This window comes from Erythrolamprus reginae, chromosome 1, assembly GCF_031021105.1.
Source record: "Erythrolamprus reginae isolate rEryReg1 chromosome 1, rEryReg1.hap1, whole genome shotgun sequence".
In the NCBI taxonomy this organism is placed as follows: Eukaryota; Metazoa; Chordata; class Lepidosauria; order Squamata; family Dipsadidae; genus Erythrolamprus; species Erythrolamprus reginae.
Genome location: NC_091950.1, coordinates 240,623,243 through 240,646,643, shown reverse-complemented (window position 1 = coordinate 240,646,643; position 23,401 = coordinate 240,623,243). Strand labels below are relative to the sequence as shown.

General features: G+C 41.2%; 1 long non-coding RNA gene across 1 annotated transcript; it reads left to right on the top strand.

Moving 5' to 3' along the window:
• The first annotated feature begins 785 nt into the window (after positions 1 to 785).
• On the top strand, positions 786 to 21,992 carry LOC139160390 (uncharacterized). The gene is made up of 3 exons (XR_011557932.1): positions 786 to 873; positions 16,588 to 16,696; positions 21,875 to 21,992. It is a non-coding gene; the product is annotated as an uncharacterized lncRNA (long non-coding RNA).
• Positions 21,993 to 23,401: the final 1,409 nt, after the last annotated feature.

The window sequence follows — 23,401 nt, the reverse complement described above, 5'->3', positions numbered from 1 at the left end:
AGTGCAAATTGGGTGCTTTGGGGTGGAGCTCCATTTTCACTGCCCCCCTGCATTCCCCCTCATCTGGGCAGCAACCCATCCCTGGGTGGAGGTTTAGAATGGGTTGCTTGCTTGTGGCTGACCGGGGGATTCTATTAATTAAAGTTCTGAAGCTGAAACACTGCCCCCAAAGGAATCTGATTCCAGTCCGTTTTCCAGTCCGTTTCCCCAGCTTTGGCCAGTTTCTTTTCCTGCACCAGATTTATTCCATGGTTTTCAGAAAGTTATCCAGATGACTGACAGACCTCATTGACAACCCCTTTAAACAATTTATTTATAAATTTCTGTTGGGTTGGAAATAATAAAAAAGGTAACCGGGTTAAATTAATAAGGGAGTTTCTTGCACTTATAATTCTTGAACATTTCAGCCTACATGGCGAAATCATCATTTACTCAACAGTTGTGTCCAGTGAAGGGCTACCAAAATTTTTACTACCACACTGTGGATGTGGCATATACCAGGCGCCCTGCATTTTCTTTCAACACCTTTCAGTGCAAATTGGGTGCTCTGGGGTGGAGCTCCCACTGCGTTCCCCTACATCCGGGCAGCAGCCCACCCATGGTTGTGTCCTTCATGAAAACAGCACTGAATCTTTTCCAAGGGCGACTAGACCAAGGGTCTCCAACCGTGGCAACTTTAAGACTTGTGGACTTTAACTCCCAGAATTCATCAGCCAGTGCTTTTTTCCCTTCCTTGTGTGCTTTTTCAAAACGCAACTGGTCTGTGTTTTTTTTCCTTGAGCGAGGGGGGAAAAAAGCTGGCTAAGGAATCTGGAAGTTGAAGTCCACAAATCTTAAAGTTTCCAAGGTTGGTGACCCCTGGACTAAATGATGGTAAGGGGATTCAATTGGGATTGTTCTTTGCCACTTCACATTAATCTGTTTCAATGGCCCATTTAATTTAAATTGAAATAATCACAATTTTATTTAGGTTTGCATTTTTTAAAGAGAAGATAAAATGTGCAGTTTTATTTATATCCTCTGTGATACTACTCTCCTTCATATTTTTACCTCCCATAATTCGGTCTACTTCTAATGCTTCTATATGCAAATATAAGATGGCAATTCTAGTAAAAATCATCTCTGAAAGCAAAGATGCATGAAATTTTTGACAGCCCCTGCTGACTTCAGTGATAAAACATGACAGGGTATATGGATCGATATAAAATCATTTTAATTTTTTTAATTGGTGCATGTTCATAGACCGAAACTGGAGTAGTTTCATATTAAGTACTGAAATATATTTAGTATAATCCACCAGACTTCTGTAAAAGTCATCAAAAATCTTTTTTTCCTTCTGCATTGAATTAGCTAGTCATGCTGCCTGTTAGTTTAAAAAGATGAAAAAATCTTAAATCATTTTCATAAAACTTTCCTGCCGCTCTTTGGGCACTGTGATAAATTTGTAGCACATCAACAAGTTTATTTATGATCTTTCTTTTTTTATTAGAAAATTCTGTGGGTGGAATTAGCTGTTGATTTAGATACCTAACAGTGTAAAATAAGGAGGCCTTTAAAGATACTTTAGATATTTATCATCTTATAATGTTGCAAATCATTACAAAAAATACAGAATAAACCTAATAAGGACCAAGACTTTCCAGAATATGCAATCACTGAAAACATCAATTGAGAAGCAGGAGTGTGAGGTAATTGAAGAGCGGGGAATTGTTCTGTTCAGGCTTGCAAGAGAGGGCAATAGAAATGATTCAAAGGAAAGTGGTGGAAATGACACAATTTTGGTCTCTCATGTTGCAAATCCCTTCCCCACTGCTCATATTCAGGGCTCACACCCCAAATTCAAATTTTCTAGCTTGAGGAGGTATCCTCCATAAAGTCAGATTAACTATTCATTGATGCTGTTCATGTCTTATTTGGCATAAAGCAGCAGATCTCCAGAGCTGCAGATTAAAAATATTTCCATTAGTTGTTACGAGGACCAGTTAAAAATGTTCTGCTGCCTGAGGAATCTTAGTCCCTCACCTGCCCAAAGTAACCAATTTATTTGGCACCTGAAGCAGAAATTATCCAAAGCACATCTCCATATAAGGGATAATACAAAACTGGTATTGGTATATGGGGGATCATATTCAGTTTGAGATTATGGATAAGAGGATGAATTTGGCAAATGAAACTGATCTGTGGGAACTGAATGGACGCTGGGACAAGAGAAGAGGATATATAGTCAGTAGAATTCGAGACCAAGCTGTAAGGAATAAATTGGAATCACTTTATAATATGTAAATAGATGTATTGCTCTTGAGTTAAAATGGTATATACAAAATATGCCCCCATTTTGGTGGAGGGGTGAGGATGTTGTCTGGTGGCGGGCACTAATCGCTGAGCACTTGTTATATGTTGTATGTGTGTTTTATATTATAAAATCAATAAAAATATTTAAAAAACCAAAAACAAAGCACATCTCCATATTAGAAGCAGTAAAATAAGATAATATTAAGAATATTAAGCCAACCATTTATTATCTTTTCATAGTAGTCCAAACCTACTCTAATATCTCAGATGGCTGTCTTATTCTTCCTAAGACTATAAATATCTAGTACAGTGATACCTTGTCTTACAAACTTAATTGGTTCCGGGACGAGGTTCTTAAGGTGAAAAGTTTGTAAGACGAAAAAATGTTTCCCATAGGAATCAATGGGAAAGCGATTAATGTGTGCAAGCCCAAAATTCACCCCTTTTGCCAGCCGAAGCGCCCGTTTTTGCACTGCTGGGATCCCCTGAGGCTCCCCTTCATGGGAAAACCCAACTTCCAACTTCTGTGTTTTTGCAATGCTGCAGGGGAATCCCAGCAGGGGAATCCCAGCATTGCAAAAACGAGTGATTCGCTGGTAACGGAAGTCTGGAGGTGGGGTTTCCCACTGAAGGGAGCATCAGTGAAATCGCAGCATCGCAAAAACACTGAAGTCCTCGAAACTCCACCTCCGGACTTCCATTGCCAATGAAGCGCCTGTTTTTGTGCTGCTGGGATTCCCCTGTAACATCACAAAAACACAGAAGTCCGGAGGTGGGGTTTCCCATGGAGGGGAGCCTCAGGGAAATCCCAGCAGTGCAAAAACAGGTGCTTCGCTGGCAACGGAAGTCCGGAGGTGGGGCAAAAAATTCTTAAACCCCGGGTTTGTATCTCGAAAAGTTTGTATGATGAGGCATTTGTAAGATGAGGTATCACTGTATATCGTTCTTTTAGCCCGCCAGGAAAATGGAGATTTCTATTTTCCTCTTTTCTGAAATTCTCTCACTTAAGACTGCAAAGTCTAAGTAGGATTGCAAGATCCTTATTGCAACCTGTCTGGATCTTTAGACAGGAATCCTGCCCGAAGACATAAAATTTAGTAGACATAAAATTTTGTGGCATATCTTATCTTTGCAGTCCTCTTGAGGATGCTTCTACATAAGGCGTTTATTGTGCAATGGCCCAGTCTTATTCTGTGAGAAGAGGAGAGAAGTCCAGAAAACATCATTTGTCATTTTGTTAACTCTTTACTTCCCTCTGCTTCCTTCCATCTTTCTTCCTTACCATCTTTATTTCATAAAGAGAGACTGATAGAATTGCAATGGAGTGTCTTTTTATTGGTAGAAGTTGGAAGCAGCCTGATTGAAGTTTTTAAAAAGGAACCAGGTTCACAAATGAAAATGAGTCAGTCAAGCCAACAATCTCTGAGTAAAAGTGTATCAAGGAAGTTACCCTGTTTTCCCCGAAATAAGACATAAGCTCAATTGGGCTTTTGAGTGCATGGCAATAAGGCCAAGAGCTTATTTCAAAGTTTTTAAAAAAATAAGCCAGTGTCTTATTTTTGGGAAAACATGGTACATATGCACACAAGCTTGTGTGCACACACACACATACATGTCTACATATTGGGCTACAGTAAATACAGATTGAATCTTAGCCTGTGGATGGTTAAAAGGGGGATTTAGAATCTAAAGTGCACAGTTGAGAACTAAATTCTCTATCTAGCAACCTTCAAGTCTGGCCACTAGTTTAAAGCTGATAAGGAGGAGACTGGCCGTACTGTAAAGTTCCCATGGAATGTTCTCATCCTTTGTTGGCATTTGCATGAGTTAAGAAAGCATGAATCAGAATCTAATTTTGCCAAAGAGTGATTGGATCCCTCAGAGGCACTGGCCTATGAATTACCCGAACAACATGCTCTGTTGAGCTATGGGAACGATCAAAATTTTTCCCCTTGTCCTTTTTTAGCCTGATTTTTCCCACACTGTCTTCTTGGCCTTTTTCTTTCCAAACCAGCCTGATAATATAATGTAGTCATTAGTTAGGCTGAAGTATTTTATAAAAACCTGACTTTGGTCTCAAATTTAGTTGAAAACTGGAAGTTGGGCTTTTCTCATTATAGCCGATGCCCTGGGAATTGACCAAGAAGCACATAGTGATTATACATAAATCTGGAATTTATGCACCATGAATAACACACAAAACAAAAAAATCCCGTTCTTGACACATTGACATCATAAGAGGCCTTTCTGCATGTCTACAATTAAGGAGAAAATGACCCAAAATATATACTCAAATTTTTTTTTTAAAGATGCACAAGAGATTCATGGCATAAACATGTAAAATCCTGTTAAATTATATTTTTACCAGCTTAGCTTGATTCACATAGTTTTTATTTGTCAGAAAGTTATTCTAACTGCAAATTTACCTTTTTCCCCAAAGGCCATTCACTTCAACAGAAAAAGTGGGAGTGATTTTTCACTGAGTTAGAAGCTAAACTCATTCCCTGATTCTCCGATTCCTGACTTGTTGGTAACCTGAAAATTTTCCTTCCTTCTTTGCTTATTAGAGTAACTTTGTAACCCCTAACAATTTCAGCCAGTGGTCAGAGATTATTTGGGTTGTGGTTCAAAAACATGTACAAACAGTCAGGTTGGGGAAGGGCAAGCAAATTTTCTAAATTTTTGTTAAGTAAATTGGCACCTGCACATTTTAAAAGACAACTGTAAAAAAAAAAGTTAACCCAATATTAGAAGAGCCTCCAAGGCCAAGTAATGTCTAAAAGAGAAAAGGAAGGAAACTGAACAGGGGCTTGATCAGTATATAATCTGACTTTTCTCAAATATAATAGTGACACCAGATTTTTACTAAGGTGGCTAACAGGACTCTGATCTTAAACTGTAGAATGGGAGCTAATTTGACTTAATCTAATCTATATAGCAAGCAATTCCTATAACAGAGAACACTACAGAGCAGAGTGCTGCCCTAGCTATTTGCTTGACAATTTCCTTAATAGATATTTGCTTTATACAGAGGAACACCTCATTCACAAATCTTTTACCCACAAATTATCTTAGGCCAAGATTAACTGCTACATCAACAAATTATGAAACTAACATAACAAATCCACTGATTTTTTGGGGGCCAATGTTTTTTCTAGCTTCCGTTTTTAACATGGTTAATATCTACTATTCTCTAGTAAAGAGGGAGGAAGAGGAAGTAGAAAGTGAAAGGAGAGGAGAAGTGGAAGGAAGTAGAAGGCAGAGAGAAGAAGGGAGGAAATAAAGATGGAAATAGAGGTTGAGGAGTAGAGAAGGAGTAAGAAAGTAGGAAGAGGAGATGGAAGTAGAGAAAGAGGAGTGGGAGAGAAAGACAGATGAACAGGAGTTGTAATTGGTGTAAAATAAGACATTGACTTATGATTGACTGATTTAAAATGTATGTATATTTATATATTTGATGTATTTTAAGGTATGTGTGTATTGATATATAAATGGAATTTGTAGAGAAAAATTAAAAAAATCAGACAAATTATCTTAGGTCAAGGTTAACTGCTACATCAACAAATTATGAAACTATCATAACAAATCGACTGAATTTTAGCTTTCTAGCTTTCATTTTTAATGTGGTTACTATTCTCTAGTACAGGGGTGTCAAACTCAATGCCTGTGGGCTGAATCCGGCCTACAGAGTGATTAGAGATAGCTTGCAAGGCCACTTTGGAAAAGCAAAGGACTGGGCCCTGATGCTTCTGTGTAGCCTCCCTGAGCTCCACTTTTGCTGGCAGAGAGCTGCAGGAGGCCATCTTTAGAAATGAAGCTCAGGAGCCCATTTTAACTGGCAGAGCTCTTGGGCCACCACAGGAGCCTCAACACAAGGAGACATCACACTGGCCACATACCACCTGCCCCCCTCCCTTGCTGAGATCAAAAACAGTCATAATGTGGCCCTCAATGAAATTGAGTTTGACACCCCTGCTCTAGTAGATAGAATAATAGAAATGGAGATCTTGGATCCTTCGTTTACTGCTGAAGGATAGCTATCAGAAGCCCTACCCAGCACAACAGTTGGCAAAGGATGTTTATAATTAAATAAAATGTTCAGCATTTCTTATTTTCCAGCCTTGTTTTAAGATCTACAGTATATTGTTTTCTTCATTGCCTTTTGAGATCACATTCAGTTCCAAAGCACCAGGGACTGATCCAAAGCGCTATTCTTACTATTTAGTAAGAATTTAATCACAGGCAATGAAGAAAGGAAAGGGAGAATTTTTCATGCTCTTTCCATCATATATTCTTCTCTGGTGGTACAGTATAACTGCAGTTAAGCCCATGAAAATCTGATTGGCAGTTGAGGAGGCAGCATTGAATTAGTAGTTGATATACTCAAGAAAATACAAGAATTAAGCATAATGGATATTAAGGGGAAAAAATAAATTTAAGAGACACACCCATAATTAAAGGATAAGGGGCATTTGTTACCTATCTGTTAACTATAGGATGAATTGTGAATATAGATACACTCAGGGAAAAGTTAAGAGAGAGAAAAGGAAGTAGAAAAGGAAGGGAAGAAGGGGAGAGGAAGGAAGACAGTGGGAGAGAAGGAGAAAGATGGTAGAGGGAAGAGAGGGAGGGAAGTGATAGGATATAAAAGCGGAAACAGGCAGCTAATTAATGTATAAAAGGTGCAAATTAAGATATTGGTCCATGTACTGTTAAATAGAAATGTATAACTATGTGTATTTTGTTAAGAATTAAGGTACAGTGGGACCTCTACCTACAAACGCCTCTACTTACAAACGTTTCTAGATCAGAACTGGGTGTTCAAGATTTTTTTGCCTCTTCTCAACAACCATTTTCCACTTACAATCCCAAGCCTCTGAATCTGTAACCTTAAAAGGCAGGGAAAAGCCTCCGTGGGGCCTCTCTAGGAATCTCTGGAAGGAAACAGGGCCGGAAAAGGTGGGGAGAAGCCTCCATGGGGCCTCTCTAGGAATCTCCTGGGAGGAAACAGGGCCTCCACCCTCCCTGTGGTTTCCCCAATCGTATGCATTATTTGCTTTTACATTGATTCCTATGGGAAAAAATGCTTCTTCTTACAAAATTTTCTACTTAAGAACCTGATCACGGAATGAATTAAGTTCGTAAGTAGAGGTACCACTGTATATGTATGGCTGTGTCATGGAGAAAAACAATAAAACCTTTTTTAAAAAAAGAAAAGAAAATCCAATTGGTTTCAATGGTACTGTTAAGTACCGGTAAGTATTGACCCTCTTTGCATTTGAGAGTAAGAATTAAGCCTCCTGTCCATGGAGATTCTCAGTCATTCAAATCATGATTGTCCCAAAGGTGCTTATTCAAAAGGCAACTGGAGTTTCTTTGCTTTTCCTTGAAGAAATTTCACTTCTCATCCAAGAAGCTTCTTCAGCTCAGGAGGAGCTTCCATGGATGAGAAGCGAAATATCTTCAAAAAACCCCAAGCAAACAAAGATAGTCCAGTTGCCTTTTGAAAAAGCACCTTTGGGACAACCAAGTCACCAATTAGGACAATATTAAACAGTTCCTATCTTAACACTACAGGAGGTGGGTAGAGAAAGGGATGTCTGAAGATTCCTTGATGTAGATTAGCATGGTAGATAATGCATCAGTATTTTAAAATGCATTTCAGTATAGCTCTCTTATTATGCGAAGTAGAAGGAGCCCAGCATAACTGATTTGCAGTGTTGCTGACAGCCAGACTCAAGGGACAACAGAAATGTGGCTTGTTTTGTGAGGGGACAAAAAATCTAAACAAAAGGGATCATAAGCAGGCGGGGGCTGAGAGGAGAGGTACCTCTTCCACCTTCTTGTGAATTGTTTAAAATGCTTCACCTTCCATTTAATTTTTCCATCTGCTCTCATCCAAGACAGCCTAAAGCTGTGATGGCAAACCTTTTTTTCCTTGAGTGCCAAAAGCATGCGTGTGCACACTATTGTGCCTGGATGAGGGCCCAACCCCATAATTAAATGCCCCCCTGCTGTCCTGTGCATGAACACGTGATCCCCCATATGCTGCCCCACTTCCTGTGCATGCATGGACGATCTTTCTCAACTTTGGGTGGGTTGTTTGTTTGTTTATTTACTTACTGATTTGATTTGATTTGATTTGATTTGATTGCAGCCCCTCTTCGAAGACTCAGAGCGGCTCACAACAAGAATACAAAATACAAATCCAGTGATTAAAACAGGAAAACAGTTAAAAACCCTTGACTTAAAAACACTCATACAACCAAACAAACCATACCTAAATGGAGCGGCCGAGGGGGAATCAATTTCCCCATGCCTGGCGGCAAAGGTGGATTTTTAGACTTTCTTGGAGCCTGGGGAGGGCAAAAATGGCTTCCCCAGACCCCCTGGAGGCCCTCTGTAGGCTGAAAACACCTTCCCAGAGCCTCTGCGCAAGCCAAAAATCAGATGGCTGGTGCACACATGAGCACTGCAGATTTACTAGGGCAACATCTTGCGTGCCGGCAGATATGGCTACGTGTGCCACCTATGACACACGTGCCATAGGTTCGCCATCACTGGCCTAAAGCATGACAAAATTAATTTGGTTTACTTTAACTTCATCATAAATGAACTGCACACACACACACACACACACACACACACACACACACACACAGATCAGTTAATTCTCCATGAAGCCAAAAACTGCTAAAAAATTTGTCAAACAATTTCTTAGGTTTTCAGTATGCTTAAGCAAACATGGATGACAAAATGAAACTTGAAATTTGCTTGTCCCCAAATGTGGCTTTTGATGCATCCCATTTATGTTTGCCTAGCCTTCTCATTTTCTACCTCTGTTTTATTATCATAATCTATTATTTCTGCCATATAAAATGATGTATTGGGAATGTGTCTCCCATATAAAAGGGAGATCAAGTTATATTGATACCTGGGTTTGCCTGCTATATATATCTAAAGCTTTGGTAGAACAGTCCTGTGAGAGAAGAAAAGAGAAAAATATCATTATTTTATATCCTTTGGGAGTCATGCAGAAGGGATAAATTCAGCTATGTTGTCTGTATTTTATGTTCCTTATTAAATCCTTCCTTCTTGTTGCTGACAATGGAAGGAAAGTAAACTATGTGGAACAAAAACAATCTTGAATTCAGCTGATCTATATTTTCATCAGATTTATCATTGACCATTTGTTGTCCTCTCTAGTCCTGGACAGTTCCATATGCACAGAAAGTTCTTGCTGAAGTCAAATGTTCTGGAAGCCCCTCAAGGCCTCTGCCTTTGTCATCAAGCCTGGGTGTCCCAGCAGACAACCAGGCTTGATGACAAACCACCATGCGCAATGCAGAATAAATTAACCACAGTGATGAAGCCATCTTAGAATAAGATGGCTTCATCACTGTGGTTAATTTATTCTGCCTTGTGCATGGTGATTTGTATATTTTAATATGACTGTTTTATATTTTACCAAGGGTTGTTTCCATGTTGTTTTATTTAATTCTTGAACACCACCCAGAATCATTTTCTGTAAATTTCTGTATAAATTTAATAAATCAGTAAAGGCAAATGGAACTTACAGACTAAAAAGATTGATCGTGTTCCATTGTCAGAAGGACTCAAGGGTGAAATCCATCTGGTTCTGACAGGTTTTCGGGAACCATTAGTGGAAATTTTGACTAGTTGAAGAAACCAGCAAATATCACTTCTGGCTGGCCCCAGAGTGGGGTTGGAATGGAGAGTTTGCAGTATCCTTCCCCTGCCATGCCCACCAAGTCACACCCACAGAATAGGTAGCAAAAAAAAGGGGGGGGGATTTCATCACTGGAAGGATTTTTCCAATTAATTGGTGATCTTCATCTTTGAAGAACTGAAAGATGCCAAGGCCTTGAAACTCCCAAGGAGTTTACATATTGATCTTGTATAGAAGTATGCTTAATGGGACAAATCACGTCTTTTCTTGGCAATCAGTATTTATGTTATTGAGCACAAAACCAGCTTAACTATGCTTTCTTCTCTGCAACTGACTTTTTAAGAAGCAAAGAGCATTAAAACCAGGAATATGGATCTGATATATTCAGATTGTCCAACCAGATGTGGATACCTAAAAAGCTAGCAATTTCACTAAGTCATGAAATTAAATTAGCCATTTAGCACGCTTGTGAAGAATGGGATTTGAGAGAACTAAATTCTAACTTTTTTTTTCATTTAATGTTACTGTGGAGGTGATGTTACGTCTGCTTTTGTAATGTATTTTCCCTTCTTGCACTCTGTTAATTGCATATAATGCATCAATGTACACTGCTCAAAAAAATAAAGGGAACTCTTAAACAACACAATATAACTCCAAGTAAACCAAACTTCTGTGAAATCAAATTGTCCACTTAGGAAGCAACACTGATTGACAATTAATTTCAAATGCTGTTGTGCACATTCAACTTTGTACAGAACAAAGTATTCAGTGAGAATATTTCATTCATTCAGTTCTAGGGTATGTTATTTGAGTGTTCCCTTTATTTTTTTGAGCAGTATATTTTATATACATATATTGTATATTGCATTGTATATAACAACACCCTTGGCCAGTTTTTTTCTATTAAGGCAGGCAGCGTCTGTAAGGATCACAGTGATCAGTGTCTGACATCCAGGCAGGCATTTTCATTTCATTTATTTCATTTCATTTATTTAGATTTGTATGCCGCCCCTCTCCGCAGCTTCATGTCTCCTCTGAAAAGCAGATTGTAGGCCGATGAGTAGCAGACAGAAAGGAGGAAGGTTGGTAGGGAAGAATTCAGCTAACACAAAGCACTGACTTGTGACAAGTCTCTCAGAAAGGTCTGGAATTAGTAGAGCAATGAAGAAGGCATCTTGGCAATAAGCCAGGTATAACAGGGCAGCTGTTGAGAGAGGTAGCCAGATCAAGACACAACTGAAAGATCAGCTAAATTGTTAGGCATATTGTAGACACAAGCACACTGCCTTGTGTGATCCTTAAAGCTTAATGTCAAAGATTGACAATGATCAGGATACAGCAGAGGTTCAGTTTTCAGGATTGGCTTCTCACACTGGAGCAACAGCAAAACAAAACTTGAGGCATCCACTGGGTGTCCTGGGATACAGAGTAGTATCCTTAGGCTGATACCCTCCATTAGTGTTGGGCGAACCCAATGAAGTTCGGGTTCGGGACCCAAATTTTTAAAAAAGTTTGGGTCTGGCACCCGAACCCAAACCCGAACTTTTGCCGAACTTTTGAATTCAGCACTCGGGAAAGCACCAGGAAGTGCCGCCGCCCAGCTGTCACCTTCCGGAACAGTCAGGGCACTTCCCAGAGCTCTCCCGAACCCAAACCCGAACTTTTGCTGAACTTCTGGGTTCGGCGTTCGGGAGACCGCCGAGAAGTGCCCCGCTGTTTCTGAAGGTGACAGCTGGGCGGTGATGCAAAAGGAGGTGGGGAATCCCACAAGGGTATTCCAGGGCCAGAGCTTTGACGTCACTGAGACGTCCTTCCTGGAGTCCCTGTTTCAGCTGGCCAGGAAGGACATCTCAGTGACGTCAAAGCTCTGCCCCTGGAATCTCCTCGTGGGATTCCCCACCTCTTTTTTCACCTCCTGACTGGCCGACAGCTCCCCGGCTGTTCTGGGAAGTGCTGCTGCCCAGCTGTCACCTTCCGGAACAGTCGGGGCACTTCCCAGAGCTCTCCCGAACCCGAACCCGAACTTTTGCTGAACTTCTGGGTTCGGCGTTCGGGAGACCGCCGAGAAGTGCCCCGCTGTTTCTGAAAGTGACAGCTGGGCGGCAATTCAAAAGGAGGTGGGGAATCCCACGAGGGTATTCCAGGGGCGGAGCTTTGACGTCACTGAGACGTCCTTCCTGGAGTCCCTGTTTCATCTGGCCAGGAAAGACATCTCAGTGACGTCAAAGCTTCACCCCTGGAATCTCCTCGTGGGATTCCCCACCTCTTTTTTCACCTCCCGACTGGCCAACAGCTCCCTGGCTGTTCTGGGACACGCTGCCGCCCAGCTGTCACCTTCAGAAACAGCCGGGGCGCTTCTCAGCAGTCTCCTGAATGCCAAACCCAGAAGTTCAGCAAAAGTTCGGGTTCGGGTTCGGGAGAGTGCCGAAGGCACCCCGGCTGTTTTGGAAGGTGACAGCTGGGCGGCAGCACTTCCTGGCGCTCTCCCGAACCTGAACTTTTGCCGAACTTTTGCAAAAATTTGGGTTCAGGTTCGGTATACCAAATCGCGCAAAGTTCAGCACGAACCCGAACTTTGCAGGTTCAGTTCACCCAACACTACCCTCCATAGGAACAGGGGCTACAGTTGTCAGAAATTGTGGCTGAAAGTTCTTGCTGTTGGAGACACAAGATATTCAAATAGGTCTTAGGAAAGAGGAAAAAAGCCCCTCTGTGTGTGTGTGTGTATGAGAGAGAGAGAGACAGACAGACAGACAGACAGACAGACAGACAGACAGACAGACTGACAGATAGACATGAACAGACAGAAATGGAGAACTGATATAGGATTTACTCTAGAGATTAGGGTTAACAAGGAAAATAGATGGGCAGAATTGTGGCAGGGAAGAGCAGTCCGATTTAGCTCACCTCTGCTGGAAATTGTATATGCTGAGCAGATTCCCCTTATACTGAATTAGAATCATGCTCCATTCCAGATCCTCTCTTTTATCCATAGTGCTTCCATGGTGCCTTTAAACCTACCTGCTTGAGCCATTGCTGTATAGTGGCACCATCACAAAAAAGGCTTTCTCTTTTTGCCAGATACCTTCGCAGTGCAGACGACCAGCAGAATGCCAGCTAGGACTCTTCTTTCCAGCCTTCAACACATAGTTTTTGACATAATTTATTCCTCAGATTTGCCCTCTATTCTGTTTCCAGATACCATGAGCTGGTATTAATACAACTGAAGTTCTAATTGATGCAATATTATTTGGCGGGGGGGGGGGCTGAAACGGGTGATGCATGATTTATTTTAAGTGGATTTAAACTAATCAAACTGACTTTTACTACCTATATGCGTATTAATAGCTATAATTAATTTTAGCTTAATTGCTCTGGATTTTTGCACCATTAATGCTTAAGCCCTGGACAGCCACTTCACTGAAGTTCATACTTCTCTGCTTGCCTTGCAGAAATATAAAGCATTATATCCCCATTTTTCTCAATCAATCACTTTTCTCAATTCAAGCCAGAGCAATAACTACACATACAGGTCCAGATGAAACGATGTTTTGATAGATATTCCTTAAAGCAAATGGAGAAATTGACCATTAGTTTAGGATCTTTGTTCACAAATCACTAGTACAAAGCATTCTGTACAGAGGACATTATCCTGTTCATTTGTATTATTTTGAAAGTCCACAATCATTAGCATCCCTTCTTAATGTTGCTATCGGTCAATTAGTATACACGGTTTGGATACCAAATCCACTTTGGAGCATCTTAATTCTTGGAAAATCTGGTTTGTATTATTAATTGTGTGTAATTGAAGAAAAGAAATGCCTAGCTAGATTCCCCTGATCCCGAACTTCCTGTCCATTTCATCTGAATACAGGTGAAACTCAAAAAATTAGAATATTGTGCTAAAGTTCATTTATTTCAGTAATGCAATTGAAAAGGTGAAATGTATGAGAGTCTGACTCATTACATGTAAGGCAAGATAGTTCAAGCTTTGATTTGTCATAATTGTGATGACTATGCGGTACAGCTCATGAAAACCCTAAATCCACCATGTAAGAAAATTAGAATATTACATGCGGTCAATAAAACAAGGATTGTAAATAGAACAATACTGGACCTCTGAAAAGTATAAGCATGCATATCTGGAAACTTTTGCATCTCATTTGGAAACCAAGGACCCATAGTATGGAGGAAGAATGGAGAGGCATACAAAGCAAGATGCTTGAAATCTAGGGTGAAGTTTCCGTAGTCTATGTTGATTTGGGGAACCATGTCATCTACTGGTGTTGGTCCACTGTACTTCATTAAGCCTAGGGTCAACACATCCATCTACCAGGATATTTTGGAGCAATTCATGCTTCATTCCACAGCCAAGCTTTATGGGGATGCTGACTTCAATTTTCCAGCAGGACATGGTACCTGACCACTCTGCCAAAAGCACTAAAACCTGGTTCAATGACCATGGGATTACTGTGCTTGATTGGCCAGCAAACTTGCCTGACCTGAACCCCTTAGAGAATCTATGGAGCATTGCCAAGAGAAAGATGAGAGACATGAGACTGGACAATGCAGAAGAGCTGAAGGCCGCTATTGAAGTATCCTGGTCTTCCATAATACCTCAAGAGTGCCACAGTCTGATAGCTTCCATGTCACACCGCCCTAGGGCAGTAATTGCTACAAAAGGTCCCAAACCAAGTACTTATGCATGCTTATACTTTTCAGAGGTCCGATATTGTTCTATGCACAATCCTTGTTTTATGGATCACATGTAATATTCTAATTTTCTGAGATGGTGAATTTGGGGTTTTCAGGAGCTGTATCCTATAATCATCACAATTATGACAAATCACGGCTTGAACTATCTTGCCTTTCATGTAATGAGTCTCGCTCATATATTAGATTTCACTTTTTAAGTTGCAGTACTGAAATAAATGAACTTCTGCACAATATTCCAATTTTTCGAGTTTCATCTGTATCTATGTACCCTTTTGGGAAAAGCCAACCTCTTCATTGCCTGAAATCCCATTACCTTCTCAGTTAGGAGAAGATCTGTCCATTCCTCAAGAAAACGCTAATGTGAAGCTTTACCTGGTATGAAAATCTCCAGTCAAGCTCTGTACATTATTGAAATGTGTCTCTGTTCGGCCTTATCTGTTGCTTCAGTCATAAATTCATAAATTGACACTCATGAAATACCAGAAATGTGCATTTAATGCACACTATTATTTTTATTATTTATAATTCTCTTTTTCTCTTCTTTTCTTTCTCTTCCTTTAGAATCTCTTTCTCTGGGGGGAAAAAATTGAACCAGCTATTTGAGATCTTCACATAGATTATAGATGATGGGAACAGTAATAACCTACAGGCCCCAAACATGAATGAGCTTGCAGAACAATTGTCTGAAACCCACTGACAATTTTGCTGGGATAGCAGGGAGCTTTAAGAGAGACTCAACTTATTGCAATGCACTTTTTGTACAAAGTGGCAGATTTTAGTATATTTCTTCCAACTCCGACAAAAAAGTCGGTGTAAACACGAGAAACCCCATAATCTGACTCACTTCATCTGCCTGTCTTTTGGACAGCACCCTAGAAGATTCATACTGACATCATCAGCCCTACTCATCTCAAATGTGTGAACAAATTTCACTCCCCATCAAGGAATATTGGCAGAACCTGAGGCCGAGAAGGATTCTGTGCCAAAGATTCATGGCTTGATCCTAGATTAAATACTGCGGAGCTGAGTGGGGGGGAAACCAAATAAGGCTCCAGAACCCAAACCACAGCAGCAAGATTATGATTAGAACGAAACCTTCAAAGCAAATCCTCATCAGTTGGTCATTATCCTCTATGTTTTCTCGTTCACACATTTCTGCCGCCTTTGGGGGTGGGGTGGAAATGCCATGTCTTCCCCACATGCTTTTGAGGCAAACCTCATCAGTCAGCAATTATAAGATTTTTGCCATGAGTACAAGGATTTTATCAGAGCGATGTTTTTCAGTGGGTATGTCTTTGTCTGCCACTCTCTTCGTGGGCTGCTACTGAATAGAAGTCAGACATTACTCAGAGTGAGATTGGCGACTGTCTCTGCTACTCTTCACTGAGGCTTTATTTCAAATGCACGCTTTGACAGCCAAGTTTGCATGGGCCCTTTATTCTGGCATCAGCTCAAGCCCTTCAGATCTGTTGATTGGTAACAAGATAGTACTTTGTGCTTTTCTTCCCATCTTTTCATTAATCCACTTCTTTGCAGCAGGCATTAATATTACATTTTCATCCCCTATGAAGCAAAAGAAAAGAAGGTCCAGAATGCAGGATATCTGACATGCCATCTCCCATTTGAAGACTGAGCTATTGTTGTTATGAAGATTGCTTCATCACTGTCTCTCCTCTCATTCTTGCCAAAGGCTGAAGCTGAGAAATTGAACTACTATGGGGTGTATGTGGTTATGACTCAAAGTGGGACAATTCAGATCCTTTCAAATATGTTCTATGATGATATTACTGGTACTAATAATTCTTTCTTTCTTTCTTTCTTTCTTTCTTTCTCTCTCCCTCTCTCTCCCCTCTCTCTCCCTCCCCCCTTTCTCTCTCTCTCACACACAGCCATAGTGGTGCAGTGGTTAGAATGGAGTACTGCAGGCCAATTCTGCCGACTGCCAGCAGTTTAATCCTGATCGGCTGAAGATTGAAGCTTTCTATCCTTCTGAGGTTGGTAAGATGAGGATCCAGATAGTTCGGGGCAATGTGCTGACTCTATAAATAATAATAATAATAATAATAATAATAATAATAATAATAATAATAATAATAATAATAATTTATTGTTTTGTTGTTGTTTTGTTGTTGTTGTTGTTATTATTATTATTATTATTATTATTATTATTATTATTATTATTATTATTATTATGTCAATGCAACACAGCAAATGAGATCACTATGCTGGATTTTGTATTTCATCACCAGTCGGGCGCTTCCCAAGCAAATAGGACTGCCTGTTGTAGCGGCGAATTATGTTTGCCGATCCCAGTAAAGCGGCCTTTTGCAATTGACAGATGGAGATTTTGTCAATTCCGATGGTTTTCAAATGTCCGCTGAGATCCTTTGGCACTGCGCCCAGTGTGCAAAGTACCACTGGGACCACTTTCACTGGCTTATGCCAGAGTCGTTGCAGCTCGATTTTTAGATCTTCATATTTCATTAATTTCTCTAGCTGCTTCTCCTCAATTCTCCTGTCCCCTGGGATTGCGATGTCAATGATCCATACTTTCTTTTTCTCCACAATCAGTATGTCTGGTGTGTTATGCTTCAGAATTTGGTCAGTCTGAAGTTGGAAGTCCCACAGTAGTTTTGCTTGCTCATTTTCGACCACTTTTTTGGGCTTATGATCTCACCAGTTCTTTGCCACTGGTAAATGGTAGTTCTGGCACAAGTTCCAGTCGATCATCTGTGGGTTTTTTAAAAAATTATTATTATTATTATTATTATTATTATTATTATTATTATTATTATTATTATTATGAATTAGATTGTATGCCGCCCCTCACCGCAGACTTGGGGCAGCTCACAACAATTATAAAAACAATATACAGTGTAACAAATCTAATAATTAAAAGAAAGCATCTAAAAACACGTCATTTAAAAAACCATAAAAAACAAGCATACCATACATAAAACTCTGTAAGCCTGGGGGAGATGTCTCAATTCCCGCACGCCTGGTGTTATAGCTGGGCCTTAAGCAAATTACGAAAGACAAGGAGGGTGGGGGCAGTTTTGATCTCTGGCGGGAGCTGATTCCAGAGAGCTGGGGCCGCCACAGAGAAGGCTCTTCCCCTGGGACCCACCAGACGACATTGTTTAGTTGATGGGACCCAGAGAAGGCCAACTCTGTGGGACCTTATCGTCCACTGGGATTCACTTAGAGAGGACTGTAAAGCACTGTGAAGCTATATATAAGTCTAAGTGCTATTGCTATTGTTGTATATACACAGTATATTCATACACGCACTCTCTCTCTCACACACACACTTATATATGTACACATACATATATACATACATACATAAATACAGAACATATTTTTGGAGTATAAGATACACCTTTCACTGCCCTGTCCAAAAAAGAGGGTGGAAATGTCATTGCTTCTTATATACCTAATACAGCCATTTTTGGCTTCCTGATGCCCTGCCCCCATGTCCCATTTTTGCAAAAAATGGGCCCCTTTTTTGCAAAAATGGGGTGTGCACAGGGTTTGGGAGGCTTGTGAAATGCTCCTGGGGCTGGTGGAAGGCAAAAACACAATTTTTGTGAAAAACTGGCCAAAATGTGGCATTTTATTTGCAAAAACAGGGTTTTTAACCTTCCCCCAGCCCCCAGGAGCACTCTGCATGCCCCATTTTTCACAAAAAGGGGCAAAAAACAGGATGTGCAGAGGGTTTGGGAGGCCTGCAGAGTGCTCCTGAGGGAGTGCTCCCTGTTTTTGTGAAAAAAATGGGACACACAAAGGATTGGGGAAGTTTGCAGAGTGCTCCTAGGGTCCAGGGAGGACAAATTTTTTTTTCTTACTTACCTCTTTGAAATCTTAGTGTGTCTTATACACCGGTACCTCTTATAGCCTGAAAAATATGGTACATACATACCAGGGGCAGGTTCCTCTTACCTTTTCCTACCAGTGCGCTGCGTGCACATTGCAACAGCCTAGCAAGATTTTCCTTCTGCGCATGTGCAGAGGGACAATTTTCCTTCTGCACATGCTCAGGGAGCCAAAAAAAAATGCTGAAAATTATGGAAAAAAGATGGTGGTGCACACGGTGCAGCAAATACAGTACTGTAGCCATCGCACCAAAATTGTGCAATTGGCGGGCCATTACCGGAGTAATGCACCGGACCACACTGCTAGGAACCCACCTCTGATGCATACATACATACATACATACCGTATTTTTCGCTCTATAAGACGCACCTGCTGATAAGACGCACCTAGATTTTAGAGGAGGAAAATAGAAAAAAAATATTTTGAGCCAAAAAGGGGAGAGGAAGGAGTAAAAGAAGGGAGTGAGGGAGGGAAGGGAGGAAGGAAAAGGAAAGCAAGAAATGGAGGGAGGAAAGGAAGGAAGGAAGGAAAGAAAGAAAGAAAGGGGGAAGGGACAGGAACAGAGGAAGGAAGCAAGGAAACTTATGAAAGGGGAGAGTAAGAGAGGAAGGACTGAAGGGAGGGAGGGAAGAAGGTAGGAAGGAGAAAGAAAAGAAGAAATAGAGGAAGGGAAGGTAAAAGAGAGAAAGAAAAAGAGCAAGAAAGAGAGAAAGAAAATGAAAGAGAAATAAAAATAGAGAGGGGGAATGAAAGAAATGGAATGAGGGAAGGAAGGAGAGAAAGAAAGCAAGAGAAAGAAAAAAGAATGAAAGAGCAAGAGAGCAAGAGAGAAAAAGAAAGAAGGAAAGAAAGAAAGGCAACTTCAAAGAAAGGCTCACTGAGCATCTCTCACTCTCTCTCTCTCTTTCTATCCCTCTTTCTTTCTTTCTCTTCCTTTCTCTCTCTCCTCTTTCTTTATCTCCTCTCTCTCCCTCCCTCTCTCTCTCCCCCCTCTCTCCCCCTTTCCCTCTCTCTTTCTCTCTCTCTTGCTATCTCTCCCCCCTCTCCCCCTCTCTCCCCCCTCTCCCACTCTCTTTCTCCCTCTCCCTCTCTTTCTCTCTCTCCCCCTCTCTCTTTCTCTCTCTCTCCCCCTCTTTCTCTCTCTTCTTCTCACTTTCTCTCTCTTGTTTCCTTTCTGTCTGGGCAGATGGCTGCCTTCTGCCTTGGGGCGCGATTCGCCCCCTCTCCTCCGCCGCCGCCGCCTTCTGCCTTGGGGCACGATCCGCCCCCTCTCCTCCTCCGCCGCTTCCTGCCTTGGGCGAGCAATCCCGGAGTCCGGGACTGTGTGGCTTTGCGCCATGAAGAGGAAACGGCTCCGACAGCAGGGAAAAGTCGGCCGTTTTCTCTTCATGGCGTAAAGCCACCCTGTCCCAGACTCCCGGATTGCTCACCCAAGGCAGGGGGCGGCGGAGGAGGAGAGGGGGCGAATCGCGCCCCAAGGCAGAAGGCGGCGGCGGAGGAGGAGAGGGGGCGAATCGCGCCCCAAGGCAGAAGGCAGCGACGTTGGAGAGGGGGCAGATTGCGCCCCAAGGCAGGAGGAGGCAGCGGAGGAGAGGAGGCAGATCGCGCCCCAACGCAGGAGGTGGCAGAGGAGGCGGATCGGGCGGGCAATAGGGCAGCGTGGAGAAGCCAGGGGCGCATTTGGCCGGAGGCACCGTGGGGAGGCAGGGGCGGCCGCGGCTCCCTTTACTCCTATTGCCACACCTCCCCGCCCCCGCCCACCTCCCCGCGGGCTGGCAGGGGGATGGGGAGCACGCGCCCGTGGAAAAGGGCGCTCGGGTGTATTTGGGGGTGCACGCCTGCTCACGGGCGTAGCTTACGGGGAACGGTGGGCCAGGCAGCAGCTAGCCAGCCAGCCGGCGGGATGGCGCTTCCGAATTCGCAGCCTCCCCCCCCCCTCCCTGCCTGCATCTTCGCTCCATAAGACGAGGCTGATTTTTCATCCTACTTTGGGAGGAAAAAACCTGCGTCTTATGGAGCGAAAAATACGGTACATACATACATACATACATACATACATACATACATACATACATCCAAAAACAACTAGGTCTCTGATTCCTCACCTGCAGAGTGGCTCCAATAGATCTCAGGAATGACATCAGAGTTCCCTGTCCAGAAGAGTGCAGTCCCAGGTCCAACTAAGATTCTGCACCACCCTGTTTTGGTCTATTTATTTATTATTAAACAAACTTGTGGACTTCCAATCTACCAGAAAGAACCCTGGCTGTGTTAATTGTGACTGATAGGTCTATTTTTACTCTGGATCTAATTTTACAAGTACTGTTTTGTCTTTTTCGTGCTTTTACCACTAGCAGTCTGGAATTATGACCTTGGATGCCCATATTTATTGGAATAATAATTAAATAACCAAAACTCTGAACCATCTACAGTCCCTGAATGGTCTTCAAAGGCAGTCCCCTGTACAGTGTATTATAGTAAATGTCAGCGTTCCAAATAGCACCTGAGAAATAAATCAAGTCCCAGTCCAATTATCTCAATCAGAGCTCAATTTATTAACAGAACCATATTGGTTATGCCATAGGCATTCCAATTCTGAATAATTCCCAGAATCCCACCTAGGTTAAGGTTCATCTTACATCCCCCACACCCACAGGTTCATCACGAGAGCCAGTCCATGTGCAGGGGTTTATCAACTTCCTCTTCTCTTCAGTTGAGGCAGAACAAACGGTGACCTTCGCTCAGGGAAAGGAATCTTTGGTTGTGTCTAGTAATTTTCCCACTGACTACTCACTACCCCTCCCAACCCCTCTTATGCTGTGGCAGGCCGAACTTTCTAACTCCACATGATGGCATTGGCCTGACAGTGGCCATGAGCAATGCCTTCAGACTAGGAAGTGGCACACAATGGCACAGAAAACAGTGCACAGGATTTCCTGGTCATGTTTGCCTCCCTCTCATCTTCAGTCAAAGGTTATGAGTCCAGGAAAACCTCCAGGTTATGCCCCAGCTCTGATTGGAAGAGTGTTATCCCAACTGGAGTTAAAGATGGCAAAAGATTGGATATGGGGAGCCCTATAGCTCACAGCCCACTCGATGACCACTTGTCACTGAAGCTGAATAAGGAATAGGAAAATTGAATAAGCCCTTCTTAATAAATCACTAAAAAGAAAGCACATAGTTTCAGTTTATTGCAACTTGTTATCAATACCAAGTAAGTCATGGAATTGAGATGTAGTACCATGATGTCAAAATGCTGCTTTCATTGTCTTGTTTTCATCTGCATTCATACCCTACTAGTGAGTTTGGGGCATGCCCAAGAAAGATTCATCTCCCCAACTTCCCTCCATTGCAGCAATGAAGATTTATTGTGAATGAAACAGCTTAAAGAGGATGGCTCATTCAGGATTTCAGAGGTCTCATCGTAAGTACAGAGGGATCTTAGACTCACTAGCCACAATTTGAATTGCAACACACACACACACCCCACAGTGTTACATCAAATACAGGAATGACATAACCCATTACAATGAAGTATTCACTCAATTATTTGCATGTGAAGAATCTTTCAGCCATCTTTATTAGACAGTTAGATGCAATTTTTTTAAAAAAATGAGAATATGGACCATTATTGCCAACATTGAAGATTTAGCTTTACAGCATGTTCTAGAAAATAAATTAATAAAAATGTAAAACTTACTCTGTTAGAATCTCACTAATCGCTAGTAAAAAAATGTCCTGTGAAGTGACTCAGTTTAGTTCAGTGTAATTTTTACACTGACAAACCATTAACCACACTAAGAATACACTTACACAGAGGCACAGAAACATATTCATTTGTTTGTGTTGTATATGCATGCTTATTATATACACACATAAATATACAGAAACACATTCATATATACCAACTTATTTGTTTACATATATATCAATACATATACCTCAAATGCTAGAATATTAAAATACATCTTTATTCATATTTTTAACTGCTTTTAATTTATTCAATTTAATTTACCTATAGCTGTGAGATGCATATGAACAACAAAATAAACTACCAACTTTACTCCATTTATCAACCAACCAACCAACCCAAAAAGAGAAAATATTAAAAGATAGGAAAACAAATAAAGGGAGTGCATACATATTTCCATCAATATTTAATCAGATATATCTTTGGGCTAATTATATAGCTGTTTACCATGTAAAGACTAAAGATGGTGAGGAGACAAGCATCAGGTCTCAGGTTCAATAGAACACTGAGGTCTTAGAGTCACAAAGAGAATAGCCAAATTTCAATTGTCTTGAAAAGAAGAGAGGAAAGTCCGAGGATTTAAATCCTGAGATAGATGACAGATATACAGACAGACAGATGTAGATGTTAGATAGATGATAGATGATAGATAGATAGATGATAGATAGATAGATAGATAGATAGAAAGGTAGGTAGATAGATAGATAGATAGATAGATAGATAGATAGATAGAAAGGTAGATAGATAGATAGATAGATAGATAGATAGGTAGAAAGGTAGATAGATAGATAGATAGATAGATAGATAGATAGATAGATAGATGATTGATAGATAGATAGATAGATAGATAGATAGATAGATAGAAAGGTAGGTAGGTAGATAGATAGAAAGGTAGGTAGGTAGGTAGGTAGATAGATAGATAGATAGATAGATAGATAGATAGATAGATAGATAGATAGATAGATAGAAAGGTAGGTAGGTAGATATAGACAGACACATATCTATGATTGATAGGATAATTGATTTCTGGTTTTTTTCTTTTTTCTCCTTTTCTTTGCAGAAATCAGACAAATCTT